A 19,583-nucleotide genomic window follows, 5' to 3' on the forward strand; every position below is an offset into this window, starting at 1 on the left:
GTTACTTTGGGACGGGTCTCTTAAAATGAGCCAAAAATATCTCAACCTAAACCACTCTTCTGGTGATTTTGATACATAGAGAGTTTGAAACCATTCTCCTAATTACCATCTCACTGTTTCTTGACCATATAGTGATATCTGCAACCACATAAAAAAACTAAAAATTTTCAGCCCACTGTTCAGCAAAGTGGATTATAAATTCATTCCCTTGTTTAAACCAGGAGAATTAAAAATAAGTTCATATCGTACTATTGTCATATGGAAACTGGCAACCTTTCCTTTCTTCTCTTCATTTCCTATTTTCCATTAAAATCCAAAGAGACATTTTAGAGAGAGAACAGAGGAACAGCCTGTGAGCCTTGGTATGAACAAAGTTCCAGAAAGAATAATATCCTGTGCTATCTTTTCTTACACTAACCTTGGCCCAGATAATGACTGAAGTGTCCATTCATCAAAACAAAATTATACTATCAAAGAAAAATAGAATTATTTTGCTTTTTAATGAGAAGGACTTGCATTTTCTGTCCTGGGAAACAGCTTCTGGAGTTAAATATTTCCCAAGATAATAAAGAACTTAAGATCAAAGCAATTTTAAGCAATTGTGTGTATGATAAAACGGATGAAAATGTTCAGAGACTTGCTTAATTTGTACACAATTTTCTACAGATTGCACGCTGGAGTAAATTTTTACTAATTAAGTTGGTAACCTATTACTCAAAGAAATGAAACTTGATTATAATAATTATTATTCATTTATGATGCAAAAACCTTCACACTGCCAAAGTGAAGAACCTTTCTCAGGCAGTTAATAGTCACTCATTTCATACTCTTTGCTCGCTCTGTATTTCCCACTGGAAATATATGTATGTTGCTTGGTAGACGCTGAAAGATGATAATGACCAACTGGGTTCTTTGGGGCCCTTTTGTAATTTACAGAAATATAATTTATCCTCTAAATTGACTGAACTTGGGATGGCATTATTGTGATCCTAAACATAAAAATGGAGACTATTTTCCTTTTAGGTCCCTCAACAGCTATTTAATTTAAAATGCATTGCATTTTGGTATTTAAATAAATTAACTGACCGCTGCAAGTAATCCCATATAATATTTTGGAAGGTGATTGGTATTTACAAACAAATAGATCCTAAAGGACATAGAGTAGAGAAAGAAGAAAACATTTCCACATAGTTTTTCGATTATTTCTTTTTTCTTCCTCCTTGAAACACAGGCCCAAGATAATGAGCTTCCCCTTTACCCTGACTAGTTCTATGGCCAAACAGACATTCTAACGAAAGGAAGCTGTCATCCCCAATGCGCTTTGCAGAACAAACAATATACTTCCTGTGACCACATTATGCACTGCCACAGTCTCCTCCAATTTGGTGCGTTTGAGCCTGTAAGCCACAGGATTCAAAGTCACTGAGCAGTGGGGGGGTAAATGAAATAATTGTACACCAGTTGTTTTATTAAAGATCAGGCAGCTGGAGTAGTCTCCAAGCAAATGTATCTACAGCCCCTGGGGATCGCCAAGATGAATGTTACAAACTCTAACTTAAAGAAACACTCTGAGAGGAATACATTTCTTTTGTATTGACCAAAGCATCAATAATATATTTTGCTTCTCTTAACATGCAGGCTGCCTGGGGAAAGTAAAAGCAAATAAAAAATTCCCTGCGAATAATAAAATCCAAAGTGAGGTCAACATTTCCATCCTCAGCAGGTTATTCCTGTGTGAACCCTCCTCTCTTTAATCAGGGATAATTTCACCAACAGCACAGCATTCCTGCTAGTTCACAGAAGATGAATTCTGTGTTTTCATAGTTTGATGATTGCAGACTCTGGTGATGGAGTGATTTGGATGCTGATGTTACTTTTCTGCTATTTATTGTTGAAGGAGGAAAAAGATTGCCTTGTGTTCTTTACAATGTGTAATGTTGAAGCAGAAAAATAATCAACACTTCACAATTTTTTCCCCATGAGTAGAGATTGATAATCAAGAATTAAGATGAATAAATAGCAATTACATCTTGCTGGTGTCAGGGGAGGGGGACAGGTGCTCCTTGTCGACGGCTAATATATGAGCAGCCCCCCTAAACCCATCAAAATCCCTTAAAACAATAAAATAACACAGTAATCATCAAATAAGTACTATATTGATAAGCCCCCAATGGTTTTAGATCCCTGTAGAGGATCCCAAAATTGCCCTCTGATAACAATTTCATTGCATTGACTGCAAGAAATAAGTAGCAGAAAGCACACATGCAGCTTGCCCAGGTCATGACTTTTAAAACCTCCAAGGCTTGAACTCAAAGATAAAGCCCGTTCTGAGGTCTCCCTTTTTTCCTCACCCCCTTAACCACAGGGTATTTATAGTCAGCAAGAAGCCAGCACTACGGTGCATTGGTAAAGAGTACGAACTCTGGCCAAACTGCCTTGGTTCATTAACTAACTGCAACTACTAACTAGCTGTGTGATTTCCAGCAACACTCTTGCCTACTCTAGGACACAGTTTCCCCATCTGGAAAGTAATAATAAGTGTACCTGCCTCATGGGTCTGTCAGGAGGATTAAACAAGTTAACATTTATAAGATACTCAGGGTGGTAACAGACATCTTTGAAAGTATTTATTAAAACAAATGGATAAAAGAGCAAAGCAAAGCTATACTAGGGGAAATGGTGATACCCCCAGTTTCAGAATTACCCTGTATTGTGTGGAGTTGGGTCAGATTCAGGAAATTTTCAAATCAATCTAGCCTACATAGTTAGACTTAGCCGTACTTTTTAAGGCTATTTCTTGAGAGTGTCAAAGTCATCTGGTGCTTTGAGATTGCCTAACCAAAAGTTCTGTCCTGATGGTATTCTCTTTACCCACAGCTGCTCTGCTATCTAGTGTACTAGGGTTTGCAGAACTTCCATACATTGATACTGAGTTTCAGGGATTTAATGGCAAATATATGAGTATGGTGGTGACTTATTCAATACCTTCTTGAAGATAGGAAAGTTACAATAATGGAAAGGACATGAATTCAGAATCAAAATAAAACTGTACGCTGACCCTCCTTTACTGGAAGCAAACTGGGTTTCAGTTTGTTTACATGTGAAACAAGAGGATTAGATTAAATTTGGAAATCTCAGCGTAAGGTTTCCTGATTCTGAAGTTTTGTGGGTTTTTGTTTTTTTTTCCCAAGAAGTAGTCTGTGAGCCATTTTCAACTTTTTAAATAGCCTAAAGGAAAACCTGCATTTACTCAAGATAACACTGTGAGGGTTTGTGGAAACTTTAGGTTTTATTACTTGGTTGGTTTCCTTTTTTTCCTATTGGCAGGAATTTTATCACCTTGGTGCAGTGACACTTGATGTCTTGTGCTGATGACAAGTTCTGAATAGCAATATAGATGTCTTTGGTAGTAAAAGATGGAAAAGCAATTTAAAGATTACTAAAGCAAATGGATTGCTTTTAGATCAAAATCTTTAAAAATAAGGAACCTAAAGGAGAAGAGAAATAATAAAAGGGATCTTTAGTAGTAGAGAGGTTAGGATTCGGAACTCTGTGAGGCCCCCCATGACAACAAATACTAATATAAACTGGGAGCTGCATACCAAGAAGAATCCATCCACCAGAAAACAAATAAGAACCCATTTCTCAAGGATAAGTTCTTGGGGTCCATGGGGCTTGACTCTTCTAGGCTGGATTCAAAGATTTCATCCATGGTGGGTAATGTAGAGATGAAAATATTGAGAAGAATAGAGAATAAGATGAAATACGCAAAACTTGGCTAAGAGAGTAACAAATCCAATTCTGATTTTTTTACTTTGTGAAGTCCCAATTATACTCGCCCCTAAATACAACAAAACAGAGAAGACTCCAATGAAAGAATATAATACACAAAACTGAAAGTACACATCTTAGGGGCCAGAAGAAAATGTGAGAGAGGTTATTCGAAGTGAGATATGGCCAGCAGCAATAATGGACTGACTTTTCCAAGTAAAAATATGTTTAATATAAACTGTTAGTGGATCAAATATTCGAAATGGATGTTCGTGATATAGTGGGAAGAATATCAATTTGGGAGTCAGGTTCCTGCAACATTTTTATTAACAGGTTACATGGTTTGGAGTGAAAAGAAGCTTTACTCATTCTTTCCAGCAAATATTTATTGATCCCTTGTTACACAGCAGGCACAATTGGCTACTGTCCGATTTCTTTATCTGTGAAGAGAGTGGAGTGGGCTAAATGATTCCTAAATGACTTCCAACTCTAAGAATCTTCATCTAAAATGTTAACTGATAGTAATTTCTTATCTTCTGTATCTCAGAACAGAATAGCAGTAGAGTATGATGAACTTACCAACAGTATCTCCAATTGTAGATTTTAATTGTGTACAAAGTTGACAAAGAAGAGAAAAAAATATAGAACACAAATATTTAGATGATTTAGTTAAGTGATAGAAAGTATTTCTTGGAACAGTACTGTTTGAGGAATTTATCATGAGAGTATAGAATGCAGATATTAAAAGTTCCTTAAATCATTTCTATGTAGTTTTAAAATGTTCAATAATTGTAATTTGTGATAACACCAAAGTCTACATATGCTTAAGATATCAATGTATAATTATTTTATCTCAATGTGGAAATATTTTATGACTTTAAATGAATGCTTTTAGGAAATATTGCATCAATGTGTAAGTTAGTTTCTTTAGTGCCAATAGCACATATATACACGGGACTCCTTTGGTGGTAAGGTTAGAATGAGTGGATACATAACATCGTGACAAGGGTACTGCACTAGACGTCCAGGAATCTGGGCTCTGTTTCCGACGCTAGCATGTGATTTTAGACTCATCACATTTGTCCTCTACGTGTCCTGATTTCCCCATTGATAAAATGAGGGCCTTAGACTCAATGGAGCCAGGATTTTGAAGGGAAACAATTCAAAATCCCATCCAGTTACTCAATCCAGCTTAAAGTCCAAAAGCTCCAAGTAGTAGTTAATCCTTTTAATCAGCTCTGGAAGTGACTCTATGTTGTCTGGTGACCTAGGACTTAAATGGTCTGTTAGCTGCCTCCACTGGCCCCTGCTCCCCACCATGTTCAAAATTCAGTACTGCGTTCAGGCTAGGATGCCAGGGACAAACTCTCCCATTTGCAAAAGGAAAGAACGGGAGATACGCAGATAGCAAAGAAGGTCCACAGCAAAGAAGGACTCCTGCCAGCCAGGAGTTGTGTGCCGGCACTGCCATAGCAGTGCTGGAAATTTCTTGATTAAACTCTCATTCTTATGTTCTGAAAGGAACTCACTCATGCATTCGCTCTGAACCCTCCTGGTCCTTTATCTACCATGGCCAAGCTGAACTTGGGATTTGAGAGCGTGCCCAAACAGAGAACACAGAGCTTTCTGCTAGTGCAAGTTTAGAATTTCTGGGGTCTTTTTAAACTCAATTTTTATTCCAGACTTCTCCTTTCTTGGCAATATAGTTTTTAAAAATTTGCTAGACTTTTTAATCTACTGTTGTATAGAAACATGCCAAAATTTCTTTTTAGATGTAATATTCCTGATTGTTTTTTCTTTATGTCCCAGCCCATGTTTCTCTCTATCCACTTAATGACACCTACCTGGGGGCAATCTGAGATAATAGGTGGAAAGACCACTCCCTACATCCGATGTTTGCTGAAAGCTGAGTCAAGTTCACTTGCGATGTCTTATTGGCCTTCGTCACTCACTAAGGCTCTTAATAATTTGTGTCTCTCCCATTTGCAACATAAGACTTCCAGATTTGCCATAGAAGAGGGAAAAGAGTGGATAATTGTGACGGGGAGGTTTTAAGGCCAGGTAGACATTATTCTCACATTTCCTTGACAAGAGCTCCATAACTGGAAAGGAGACTGAGTAATGAACTTGAGCTCAGTTTTGCTCAGTAGTTTCTGTAACGGTGCAAATATTGTTTCCACACTGTACAAAACTGTGGACATCTACCACATGTGTCCATGGAGCCCTTGAAATCTAGCTAGTACAACTGAAGAGTTGAATTTTTAATGTTATTTAATTATAAGTAATTTAAAATTAAATAGACACACGTGGGTAGCGGCAACCATATTGGCTAGTGCAGGTTCTTATTTTCCAGAGAAGAGTTTGGTGGGCAGCAAGTTAGTCTCTTCCCCAGCTGTGGGCACTTCCATCTGTGCTACCAAATAAGAGTAGAATGTCTCTGTATCGAGTATACTCCCTGTGTTGACTTCCAAACACTTTCCTATACAAAAACTAGAAGTCATCCCCACCCTCTTTATCCAAGCATACCAGGGCAAGCTGAGAAAAAAAAATGCGCTCCTTCTGTTTACCGTGCATTGTTCTAAGAACCATACATGAGAAAATTATTCCTGTTCTATATATAGCAGCAGGAATTGAAAGTAATAAAAGGGACCTTATGCTGATCACAGAAGTTTCTGGTTTTACCTTTCCCCTGTTTCATGAATAAGGAACACATTAATCTTCTCATTTTCGATTCCGAATGAGTTACACATAGGCTTCTTCAGTTGAAACTTTCTCATCTACAATATTTTGTGTGGGAGAATGTCATGAGAAGGTTACTGGCACAGTGAAGTGTGTTAGTTATTCTCTAAAGAAAACTAAATCCTCAATCAAAATGCAAAGCCTCTATAGCCAAGCGTGTAACAATAATTTTGGGTGAGGAATTAACTGGAGAAATAAATTTTTAAATTTTTCAAATGCTTCCTTAGAGAAAGATACATTTGTATTTTATTAGTCATTTTATTTGTAAAAAATAAAATAAGCATCTTAATAAAGCTAGAAATCATCTCCAATAATTGGATTTTAATTTTTTTTAATTTCCCATTTTTTCCAAATCTGTGCTGCTGCACTCTTATATTGAATTTGTGATCATATATTTCTTTTTTTCAAAAAGAATTGTGCACTTGAACAAAAGAGAGAATAAATATCTTTCTTGTGAGCTGGTTGTAGTATAAGATGAGTAGAATTTAGGCACCTTAGAGCAAATAAAGAAACATTGTATAAACGGCTCATGCAAGGCACACATACCCCTCAGCCCCATTAAAGTTCAAGATGCAATATTTTAGCCTCCCATTAATACTTTAGTCACACAGTCTCCTTGGTATCCACAGGGGATTGGTTCCAAAACCCGGCAGATCTGAAACTGCTCAAGTCCCTTATACAAGATGGCATTGTACTTGCATATAACGTATGTCCATCCTCCCTTATACTTTAAATCATCTCTAGATTACTTATTTAACTAAAACAATGTGAAAGTTATGTAACTAGTAGTAAATACAATGTAAGTTACACCTCAGCGATATTGCATGTTCTGTTCCAGACCACCACAATAAAGCAAATATTACAATAAAGCAAGCCGCACGAATGTTTTGGTTTCCCGGTGCATAGAAAAGTTATGTTTACACTATACTGTGGTCTATTAAGGATGCAATGGCATTATGTCTAAAAAACTATGTACATGCTTTGATTAAAAAATACTATATTTAAAAAATGCTAACCATTATCTGAGCCTTCACAAAATCCTCACAGTAACATCCAAGATCACTGAACACAGATCACCATGAAAAATATAGTAATAATGAAAAAGTTTGAAATATTGTGAAAATTACCAAAGTGTAACACAGAGACATGAAGTGAGCAAATGTTATTGGAAAAATGGCACCGATAGAGTTGCTCGATGCAGGGTTGCCACAAACCTTCAATTTGCAAAATGTGCAATATCTGGGAAGTGCAATAAAATGAGGTCTGCCTGTAGCTGTAAATACAATGTAAATGCTCTGTAAATAGTTGCCTGCATGCAGGAAATTCAAGTTTTGCTTTTTGGAACTTTCTGGATTTTTTTTTCGAATATTTTCGATCCAAGGTCAGTTGAATCTGCAAATGCAGAACCCCAGACGTGGAGGGCCGACTGTATTTTTGTTCAGTAAAACATAATTATATGAATGATCTTCATTTTCCACATTATTTTTCCTGAATAGCTGGAGGCAATACTTTGGAAAAGCAACAAACAGAGCTAGTTCTAAGCAAAATTATAAAATAAAAAACCTACACTTCCTTTCCTCAACCATCCCTTCCGTAGATTTTTCAGTACCTTGGTATTCTTCTGCTTTAAACTAATCAAAACCTATTCACTTTAAAGGTTGGATGTGATGATACTGCAATCATCCGAAATGGTTTGAATTAGAATGTTAGCTCTTCTGCTAGCTGTTTGTATTTTCAGTCCATCACCTGTTCCTGTACAGAGTGAAAATCTTCTCTGATGAAGGAATTCTGAGTACAAGAAAAGATGCTGAAGAACATTTTAAGGTGGTCTTCAGGGGCTGCTAAAAGCCACACAAAATTAATGGTCAGCAAGCACATTACACCTAAGGCTGGTCCTCTGAAAGAAAGTGAAAGTCTCATAGTAGCTGATTCTGTGCTTCAGGAAAAATGATGGCATCTGTGTTATCAATGTCTTTCATCTGTGAGGACTTCCTGAAGGCTTTCATAGGAAAAGTCTGCACCAACTAGCTTAAAACTAAACTGTGTGGATTTTTTAATTAGTTGTCAAGTCGTATAAAGCTAGAAACACAGTTGCTTCCTTCTCCCACTAAGGCCTGTCTTCCAGCTTCATCCACAATTTGCAAAAGTCTTGTACTTTCCTTCTCCAGTTCCCTCTGCATGGAAGCCAGAGTACCATGACTCTATATTTATAGCACATCTTTTTCCCAGAAACTTCTTGGAGATTTTCATCTAATGAATCCTCTTGTCATTACCCTGCGGTGGATGAAGACGGGAGTACACATTTTTCTAAGACCAATTATCTGTTCAGGTTATTTGTTAAATCACTTTATTTTCTCTTTAATTAGTTTACCTGAAACCTCCTGACAAACCAATTGCTATTTCAGAAAGTTTTAAAAATTACTTTAGTTATTTAATAATTTTTGTTATTTTAATAATTTAGTTAATAGCATTCATTCAATTTGAATAATGGCACTCATTCAATTTGCATATTCATTCAATTTTCTCTCTCCCTCTCTCTCCCTCTCTCTCTCTCTCTCTCTCACACACACACACACACACACACACACACACACACACACACATCAATGGTTGGCACTGAAGGTAAACAGTACATAAGTCACAGGCTCAGACCACAGGTAACAAACTCACAAATAACCACTCTTACACTAATGATGCAAGCTTCACCCCTAAGATGCTGTTGAGATTTTTTTCAAGTTTCAGGAAGAATAGATCGCTCTTTCTTAGACTGCGGTGACCATACAATTTATCATCCAAATACATACAGTTTTGAAAGTGAACGGAGGTACTGTTATCAATTATGCCTGGATCACAGACTCATTCTTTTTTCTGAGACACATCTTCACCCTACCTGAGCACCCCTTTGTACCCCACACACACCTACAGCACTTTACTGGGCATGCTGGTCTATATGCCCACCTCCCTCCTCCAAATTGTAAGTCTCTTGGATCTTAGCTTATAATGCCCCTCCCCTCGCCTCCTTCTGATGGTGGTTGCTTGAGGAGGAGGTGTCTGATGGGAGGTCTGATGGTGGATATGATGACGCTTACGCTGTGTTAACTGGGAAGCCAGGTATCCTGTACAAAAAGCACGGCAGTCTGAGCCCCAGGCACTGGGTGAGAACCGTTCTCAAGTCCCGGATCCAGACAATTCCTTCTACAAGACTCAGTCACAGGCAAGAGGCAAGGTCCTTGATGCTCTAATGCTACAATTTAAAGTAAATTATAAAAACAGGAAGAAAATCAAAGCTATATTCAAGTCTAAGCACAAAAACTCGTAATAACATTCCAAAATGGAATTCACAAGCAGAATTATGAGACCAAAACATCAGCATGACAATTTTTACTGCAATCCATCTTTCTTCTCTCCTCACTAACCCATGAATCAAATTGCGGTCACATTAATAATCTAAGTTGCACTGACTCTAGCTCTTAAATCGCACAACACGCAAACTCTCCTCCTAAAATTTCTCCAAGTATTTCTGGAGGTAACCGGAGTGTTTCATATGTGTGTAACAACAGTCCTTTTATATGTTTTCCCTCTCTTTGCCCACTGTTAATGTCCCTGCTGTTACAGCGACTGAGGTCAGTGCCTTGATGTCGCCACTGGTGCCGGCTCCATCGAATGGCACCCTCAGGTCAGTGCAGCTTCAGGAATATTGGCAGAACTGGCTGGACCTGGTATAGTGAGGACTTTGGAGAACTCAGACTGGCTTTGATGTGTCACTGCATTTCATGGAGTTGTGAGACGCTCCCCACCTAGCATCTAGAAAGGTTGCAATAAACTGGCAATTCCTGTTTTCTGAGACACTCTAACGAACAGAAAAGCAGGGCTTCCAGGAGTCAATCCATATGAGAACTTTTGGCTAAAAGAGACTGAAAAGAGGGGTGTTGTACACATTTGGGGAGGACATTTGTGAAATGGGAAGGATAGATGCCCCTCCCCCATCATCCTGTGCTGTGTGCAACAAAGCTGGGATCTGGGGTCTCCCAGAGCCTCTAGTGTAGCGGGTCCCTTCTCCTAGGAGCTCAGATCCCATTGAGAGAGGGACCGGGAGCCAGATATGTGGAGATGAAAATGTCAGCTTGACATTTACAAAAGCTGGGCTGAATCAGACAGACTCACCCACTCAGTGACAGGCCCTGCGGCTCAGTCACAGGCTCATGCAACCTGGGGAGCAGATCCCCAAACAAAAGGAGAGAGGAAGGGTCTGACTCGACCATGGCCTAGTTCATCTCTCAAGGTCAAGGTCACTCACCTGAAGAGGAATAGGGTGTGGGGCAAGGAGCTTCTCACTAATGGAAGTTCCTCCACAGACTCAAGGCAAGAGGAAAGGAGGTCCCGGCCAACCACTTTCCTGAGGACTTGGACGTTGGCCCCTGGAATCAGACAGGGAGCATGTTTTCCCGTTTCAGTTTTCCTCCCAAGAAAATGCACAAATACCTTTCAAGGCCACAATCCACATCCACTTGAGATCAAAGCCCTTATTTTTAATCATTATGTTATACCGCTTCCCTGGAATCCCTTATTAGTGGATTTCAATAAATGTTTACTAAAATCAAAATAATTATTCTCATTATCACCACTCTTTCAGTCATAAATAAGTCTGGATTCCTAAGTACCTTTTACTAAAATTGCTTTTAAGAGTACTCAAATCAGAATAACCCAAGAAACTTGATACATTCTTTTTGGAACATATTTCAAAACGAAAGTCCATATGGAAATCTCTTCAGCTCATTTTTCCTCCCAAAGTAAGTATGCCGGAGAGGTCCCTTTTCATCAGGCATGGTAGCAGGTAGAGTCTGGAAGTTGAAAGCTATAAAAGCTGGTTGGTGTTTTGGAGAGGTGATATTAACTGGGTCAAATACTCAAGTGTGCTTATTTTTAAAAATAAACCTTTACCGCACAAAGAAATCTGCACTTGATATGCAAAGTACGAGACTTCCAGTTCCTCCACAACCTTTGCTGATCTTTTACATTTCCATAGTTGGGCAGGAGAAATGTAAGTAAGCATTAAGAATTATTTTATGAGAACATTTGTAGAACCCAGATTTAGCCAGAGGTCATGGGCTGATTTTTTCTTTTTTTTTCACTCAGAATAGGATAGAATAGATTTACACTGGGATTTTACCTCTTAACTTGCAGCTTTGTTTAATTTTGTTTATGTGAATGTAGAAAGATAATATTCTGAAAAAGTGCAACAAATGGTCTTAAAGTTTTTAAATGTAGTATATTACTTTCTGGACTCAAAACATAATTTTAATATAATAACAGGCTTTAATGAGGACAGAATCTATTAATTAAATAAATAAAAAATAGAGTGGTAGTAAAAGTGCCAGTAGAGGTAAACTTACTCTGAGGCAGGTGGTAGCTAATTCTTGGACACAAGATAGACAATGAAATTACCACCTCAGCCCTGGAGCTACAAAATTCTGGACAAATTTGGAGCAATTCAATAGCTTCATTAAGGCATAATACTTCATATTCCTAATTAGCACCCTTTCCATTTCTCACAGAAGAAAACCAAAGTTCTTTCTGCTATAAATGGTCTCAATTTAGTATTCATTAGTTTATAAGCTAAAACTGAGTGTTCTGAGTTGTGTTGGTAAACACTTATGTTCATCAATTTGTTTCTTATTTGTTTAAATGGGTTTCTAATGGATTATTTTTTTATTTTAAAAATGGGTGTTAGCTTTTAAAATTTTGTTTTTACTATTACTCAGAACAATATATTCAGATTTTGTTTTAAAATTCTACCCAACAGACTCTAATTGTTTGAAGTTCATTCTAGGAAATAAAAATGTGCTGAGATTTAAGTAAAATTAATCTTTGTTAATGGGCTATTATCCAAACACAATGGTGGTTTATTTTCAAAGCTCACACTTGCTTCAAATGGGGTTTTCTCATTTATATCAGATTCCTGAGTCCTTCCAGCCGTCCGTATGATTCATACAGTTATAAAGCAGATGGAAATGATTTTCCTGAAAGAAAGCTGGATAGGGTTCACTTATACATTTAGGCTCTCATTCTCAAAATAATTATATATCTTTCGGGCACTTCTACATAGTTTATAGTCAAATGGGGAAAAAAATCAGCTATCCATTCCAGGTTGAAATCTCTTTTTAAAAAAAAAAAAAATATATATATATATATATATATATATATATATATATATGCTGTTTAGGGGCTTCCCCGGTGGCACAGTGGTTACGAATCCGCCTGCCACTGTCCCTGAATTCCCAGCTGGATTTTCACCAAAGAACTCACACTGGAGAGACGTACTTTCAGTGCACCACCTGCAAAAAAGCCTTTCTGCAGAGTTCAAACTTCGTGAAGCATCAGCGAATTCACACGGGAGAGAAACCCTGCAAGTGTGATAACTGTGGGAAGGGCTCTAGCGACTTCTCGGGCTGTGCTCCACAACAAGAGAAGCCACTGCAATGAGAAGCCCGCGCACCGCGACGAAGAGGAGCCCCTGCTCGCCACAAGTAGAGAAAGCCTGCGCACAGCAACGAAGACCCAGCGCAGCCAAAAATAAATAAGTAAATAAATAAATTTATATTAAAAATATGCTGTTTGGACAATGTGGTCAGCAGAATAAAGCCCACTCCCCCTCCCCCCCCAACCCCCAACAAAGATTCCTGTGTCCTAATCCCTGGAACCTGTAAGTATGTTAGATTACATGGCAAGGGGAATTAAGTTTGCCAATCTGCTGACCTTGAGATGGAGAAATTATCCTGGTGGGTTCAATGTAGTCACAAGGGTCTTTACAAACGGAAGAGGGGAGAAGTGTCAGAAAGAAATTTGAAGATGCTACACTGCTTGTTCTGAAGTTGAGGGAAGGGACCATAAGCCACGCACGGATGCAGGAGGCTTCTAGAAATTGGAAAAGGCAAGGAAGTAGACTCCAGAAGGAGTATGACCCTGCCAACACCTTGATTTTAGCCCATTGAGACCCAATTCAGACTTCTGACCTCCAGAACTGTAAGATAATGAATTTGACTTGTTTGAAGCCACTAAGTTTGTGATAACTTGTTACAGCAGTAGTAGGAAACTGATACATTAATATATGGTAGCATCTTGAGATGTCCTCCAGAGCCTACTACCAGCATTAATTCAAACCTCTATCCTCTATTCGGTAATCATATTTTGGGCACCTGCCACGAGCGAGGCAGGGTTATCAAGAGAACCAGGAACGTTGCTGCATCCTCTGAGAAGCTTTCAGTCCAGTGTGGGAAACAGACTCAAAAATGCATAGACATAACAAGTGAAATAAATATTTTACAGATCACATTCACATGCTTTTAAAGAGCAAGTGCCTGTGTAACAACCTGGGCTTCCTAAATTTAAAACAAGTCATTTAGCCTCTTGGTCCACAATTTATCTGAATAGTGAGAACAATATGTTTCACCAAATATAGCTTCAGGAATAAAGGCAATGCTCTAGACTGATTTGCTCAATCTGTGCCAATTACATCTCTAGATCTGACCAGCTTTGCTGACCAAGAGCTGGCACAGAGATTTCACCATTGGTGACCAGTGAGCTGAGCAAGAGTCACCAAGGCTCTAAGTCGGTGCTTTGTGGCACAGTTCCTTACTGGTTTGTAACTGTAGGTAAAACTGTAAAGTAAGCTAACATGCAGTGGTTCTGATTTGATATGTTACATCTTCAAAACATGTTAAAAGTGACCAATACAGGTTTCATGCCAAAAAAATTAATTGATTACTGCAGGTAAAATATCAGACACTGTGATCCAGGGAAAAGGGAAGCTCTAGAAACAAATTTTATGTGGTTTAATCAAACCACATGGGCAATCTTATCAGGCAGTTCTGATGCCAGACATTCCAGCTATATCTATAAAAAAGATTCCACCACGGAACTGAAGCAATTCAGAATTATGGTTCAATAAAACTAAACATGCATATTGAAAAGTGAAAATTTATAAGCTAATAATCATAGCATTTCAAAATATATAACTGGGGGCAAAAAGGAAATTAAAGGTGTCATGCATCCAGAAAATAACTGACTAATGATGTGTGTTAGGAGAATTAACTGGGTGATGATATGAGAATTTAAAGCAATAAGCAATCTTCTTAAAAGAACATCCAAGCCTTGGGGCTGAGTTTAGAAGAATTGTCTTCAACATCAATTAATACAATTTTCTGTTTCCTTTTTGCTATTGGCTCAGAAATTATGCTCATCAGATCACTCTCAACTACCATTATTAATATTACTGAAAATGTGATCTTTTATAATTATAAGAATGCACCTAAATTTTTTTTTAATTTTTTAATTTTTTCTTTATTTAACACCTTTATTGGAGTATAACTGCTTTACAGTGTTGTGTTAGTTTCTGCTATATAACAAAGTGAATCAGCTATATGTATACATATATCCCCATATCCCCTCCCTCTTGTGTCTTCCTCCCACCCTCCTTATCCCACCCCTCTAGGTGGTCACAAAGCCCTGAGCTGATCTCCCTGTGCTATGCAGCTGCTTCCCACTAGTTATCTATTTTACATGTGGTAGTGTATATATGTCAATGCTACTCTCTCACTTTGTCCCAGCTTACCCTTCCCCCTCCCCATGTCCTCAAGTCCATTCTGTACGTCTGTGTCTTTATTCCTGTCCTGCCCCTACGTTCATCAGTACCATTTTTTTTTTTTTTTAGATTCCATATATATGTGTTAGCATATGGTATTTGTTTTTCTCTTTCTGACTTACTTCACTCTGTATGACAGACCCTAGGTCCATCCACCTCACTACAAATAATGCAGTTTCATTTCTTTTTATGGCTGAGTAATATTCCATTGTATATACATGCCACATCTTCTTTATCCAAAAGTGCTTTTCTCTTTTCAGTTGTGCAGTGACCCTAGAAATAATTTTCTATATGAAAAACAGTTTGCTTTCCCTAGAACTGAATAAGTAACTTACTAAATAATGCATTTAATGTTTGTTAATTTCATGCTTTATTCTATCACTAATTCTTTGATAGAAACGTCAACTCCCAGATAATCTTCCTTTTTTGATAGAATTTTTCTTGGTAAAATAAATGGAAACAATAATTATATAATGATATTATATCAACAGAAAGCTAATGGTTTAAAGCAGAAAGCTTTGGCTTCAGATTATAGTGACCAGCATCAAGGGTTACTTTTTAATCTCAAAAGTCCAGTGAGAATAGCAGGAATATGACCAATAATTGGGTATTCTTCCTTTGACTTTGAGAGAAAAGAAGTAAATGAAACAGAGCTCACACCACTTTTCAGTTGTTCTAACTTAGCCTTCAGAAGTCCTGAATAGCAGCCATTGATGTGAAAAACTTTTCAAGGGAATAGTCATTCAGAGGAAAAAATAGTCATTTATCCTTCCACACTGGGGGAAGAGGGAAGGACGAAGGTTGGGGCACAGCAAATTTGGTTAGACAAATCAGGAATATGAGTGGAAAGGAACTGGCCTTTTAAATGTATTTTGTTCATCATTTTTTTGCCAAAAAGGTCACAAATCTTATTTGTGGTAAAAGAGTTAAATGACAAAATCTTTCAGAAAGAGGGAAAATATAAGATGATCTTTGTAAATTATGCACCTTCATTTCAATACCTGATATGATGGAAAGGACGAATGTCGTTAAATACTGGCGGCAAATACCTAGAAAAGCATAGAACAATGAAAAACAAGGCTCTTTCCGGAGGGGATATAACAACTCAATTTTCCTCTCTGCTAGACAGTGATAGCCCATGTGAAAAAATTGATGAATCAGCTGCCAAAAATTAGGAGAGTTTTGAGATCTTCCCCATTTGACGTTGTCAACAACAAAATCCAAAGATGTGATCAGATCATTATTACCCAGATTAAATTGCAGCGTGTTGCAAACCAAGGGATGAATCAGTGAACTAGCTGTTCCCCATGTCAGCAGCCAGCAAATTGCCTGGAGGGCTTGTTAAAATCCAGATTGCTGGGCCCTGCCCTAGAGTTTCCAATTCAGTAGGTCTGGAATTGGACCTGAGGATTTGCCTTTCTATCAAGTTCCCAGATGATTCTGTTGGTCAGGTGACTACACTTTGAGAAGCACTGATCTGGAGAATCAGTGTGGTTCCAGGCAAGTATACTTTTTATATAGGTACGTTTACCAACCACCTATGTAAAAGCCTTGAGATAACCCTATGATTGCAGCTAAGGAATAATGTACCATGCCACGATGGCTCTCCTTTTCAAAAGTCATTTCCTAATTGTTTTTCCTACAGTTTTCAATATGCATCTTCTCTTTTCACCTATAGTGAATGGCATTCGTGCCTCCGAGTACTCCAACTCCTCACATCCCCCTGTATCCATACATTTTACAGTTCCCTCTGGAAGTTCCTCCTCGATTCTGGGTTGGGCTTGTGACTTGCTTTGGTAAATAGGATGAGGAAGAAGGGACAGTGTGCCAGTTCCCAGACTAGAACTCAGCAGTCCTGGCGTAGTTCTGCTTACAGCATTGTGAGGAAGACAAGCCTGAGCTAGTCAGCCGGCCCCAGGAGAAGGATGAGAGACGTGGGGCAGAGCTGCCTTAAATGAGCAGCTTGCCAACCTGGTCCAGAGCAGAGCTGTCAGCCCAACCACAGACCGGAAGGAGCCCAGCCACGATTCGCCACGCCCAGCTGAGAAGAGTCAAGCATCACTAGAGCAGCTGATCCCCAGTCAACCCAAAAATGGGTGAGTTCTACTAAATAATGGTTATTTAAGCCATTGAGTTTTGGCTGATTTGTTTTGCAGTAATACTTAATACACGATCCCTAGACACTAAACACTCTTGTTTTTCACCACTGGGCTATAAGTGAACTGATCATGTGATAAAAACGAGATTTCATTTTATCCTATCTTTGCTACCAGAATCTGCGGGAGAAAACGTTTCAATAATTTAATGTCATGCCTATTTTATCTCAGGTAACAGTAAATTTGTGATTGTGTAAAATGTTAGGAAATAAATTATTTGTGCAATTATTATTCCAAGATCTGAAATCCAGTCACACTGGCTTCTAGAATATGGAAATCCTCCAAATCATAGGCTTTGATAAGAATGGAAATAAATCCGTTAATACTTAGACATATTTTATAGCTTTGCTATTCTCTTTTAAACATTAGAAAGTTTCTTATTTTCGATAAAATAGCTACATTGTTCAGGATCCTATAATTTGAATACCGAAAGCTTAAAAAAAAAATAAAACAGGTGAATGGCATACATTTGATGGAAGAGAGGATTATACTATTAATTTTGATAATGAAAATTTTAAGTAATGATTTCTCATGAGGCTACACAGCTAGTATTATCAATATTTTTCCTTCAACTATCTAATACACAGAAGCTCATTGTAGAATGACTTTTCATCAATAACTCACTGTAAATTTTTTAAAAATCAATTTTCTTCCCTCAAGACAAAAGATTTATATGGTAAAAGAATTGAGGTAACCCATTTTCTCTCAATGTAATGAAGAGCTCAAAAGAAGCACATAAGAAATCAGAGAAAATCTCTTTGAAAAGTACCAGAGGGAAAATTTCTCTGTATGTTGGGGCTATTGATACAAATTGAAAACAACAGCTCTTTGTAAGAGACTAAAAATACCTACAATCTTAACGTACAATAAGATGTAAACCAGTCAAGTGATTTCTTTAAAATTCATTTCTGAAGAGCTGAATCAAACTAGTCTGCTTCATTCATTCTTCATTTACATTTGACTTTATAAAGCTTTCAATTCTCGGTTCTCAGCATCTAGGTATTGCTACTTCATAAAGGCCAAAATAACTGGTTGTTTATGCTATTTCTTAAGTTCTCCTGATAGGTTTTCAATGGACCTCTATTTTTCAGCAGCGAAAACAGATCACCATAACCATTCCTCGTTTTTCCTGTTCCCTATCATATCCATTATCATGAAGGCAACAGCATTTTACTCGTATAATCTTGGCCAAGTAAGGGTCTGCCTTCACAAGGACATCGGGCAGATGGTGGTGTTTGCAATCAACATGCTTCATAGTTAATTTCATTTCTTTATCCACCCATTCATTTGGCAAATATTTACTGAGGGCAATTATGTGCCAGATACTGTTTTAGGCTTTGGGATACAGCAGTGACTAAAACAAACTCCTTGCTCTCTCAGACAGACAAAAGTATGTGTATAATATATCAGGAAGTACTACAAAAAAAAGGCAAATAAGGGAAATGGACAGTTACTTATTCCCTCTGAAGAACTCAAAAGGATTTCAGATATGTTTGCTAATTCTCTCAGGCGTCATTTAAAATAGAATGCTGAAGACTTAGGATACACAAACAGAGCAGATTCTGTTAAATGAGTAAATGCCAGAAAGAAAAAAATGTTCCCAGGAAACAAAAAATATGCAAAACCCCTTCCACTGACATCTAGTCTTCTAGTGCCCCTGATTGTATCAACTGAGGTTAGAAATGGATGTTTCTGGCATTTTGGAAATGCAGGAAGAGTCACAATGTATGGCCTCTCTTCAGGCACATGTGTGAGACGATAGCATGAGAGTTTTTGAAAAAGAGAATTGTTTGGCCCTGTTTCATTATTCTTATCTTTTCCTTTGACATCTTTTTATATTAAAGAAAAGTCTTCTGAACAAAAAAAAAAAGGAAAGAAAAAGAAAATGATTTTTCCAGTGACTCTTGCACTAAAGCAAAGATTCACTTTGTTATAAAGCAGAAACTAACACACCACTGTAAAGCAATTATACTCCAATAAAGATGTTTAAAAAATAATAATAATAAAATAAAATAAAATAAAAATTTAAAAAAGGAGTTCAGATGAAATCAAGCCTTGTGGTGCCGGTCCTTGATTTAAAATAAAGCTTAAACACTTCAAAGTGAAGAACAAGATTAACACAGATTCCTCCCAGGAAGGAGTAGCGTTGCTGCCTCAATATTCTTCAAAAAGCAACTCCAAAGTGCACTGATCTCAAGGAGGCCTGGACACCGGCCTGCAGTGCATGACTGCATCCCACGAAGCGGGCACCAAAGAGCGGGAAGGTATAGCAAGCC

Source organism: Balaenoptera borealis (assembly GCF_965194805.1).
Source record: "Balaenoptera borealis genome assembly, chromosome: 3".
NCBI lineage: Eukaryota > Metazoa > Chordata > Mammalia > Artiodactyla > Balaenopteridae > Balaenoptera > Balaenoptera borealis.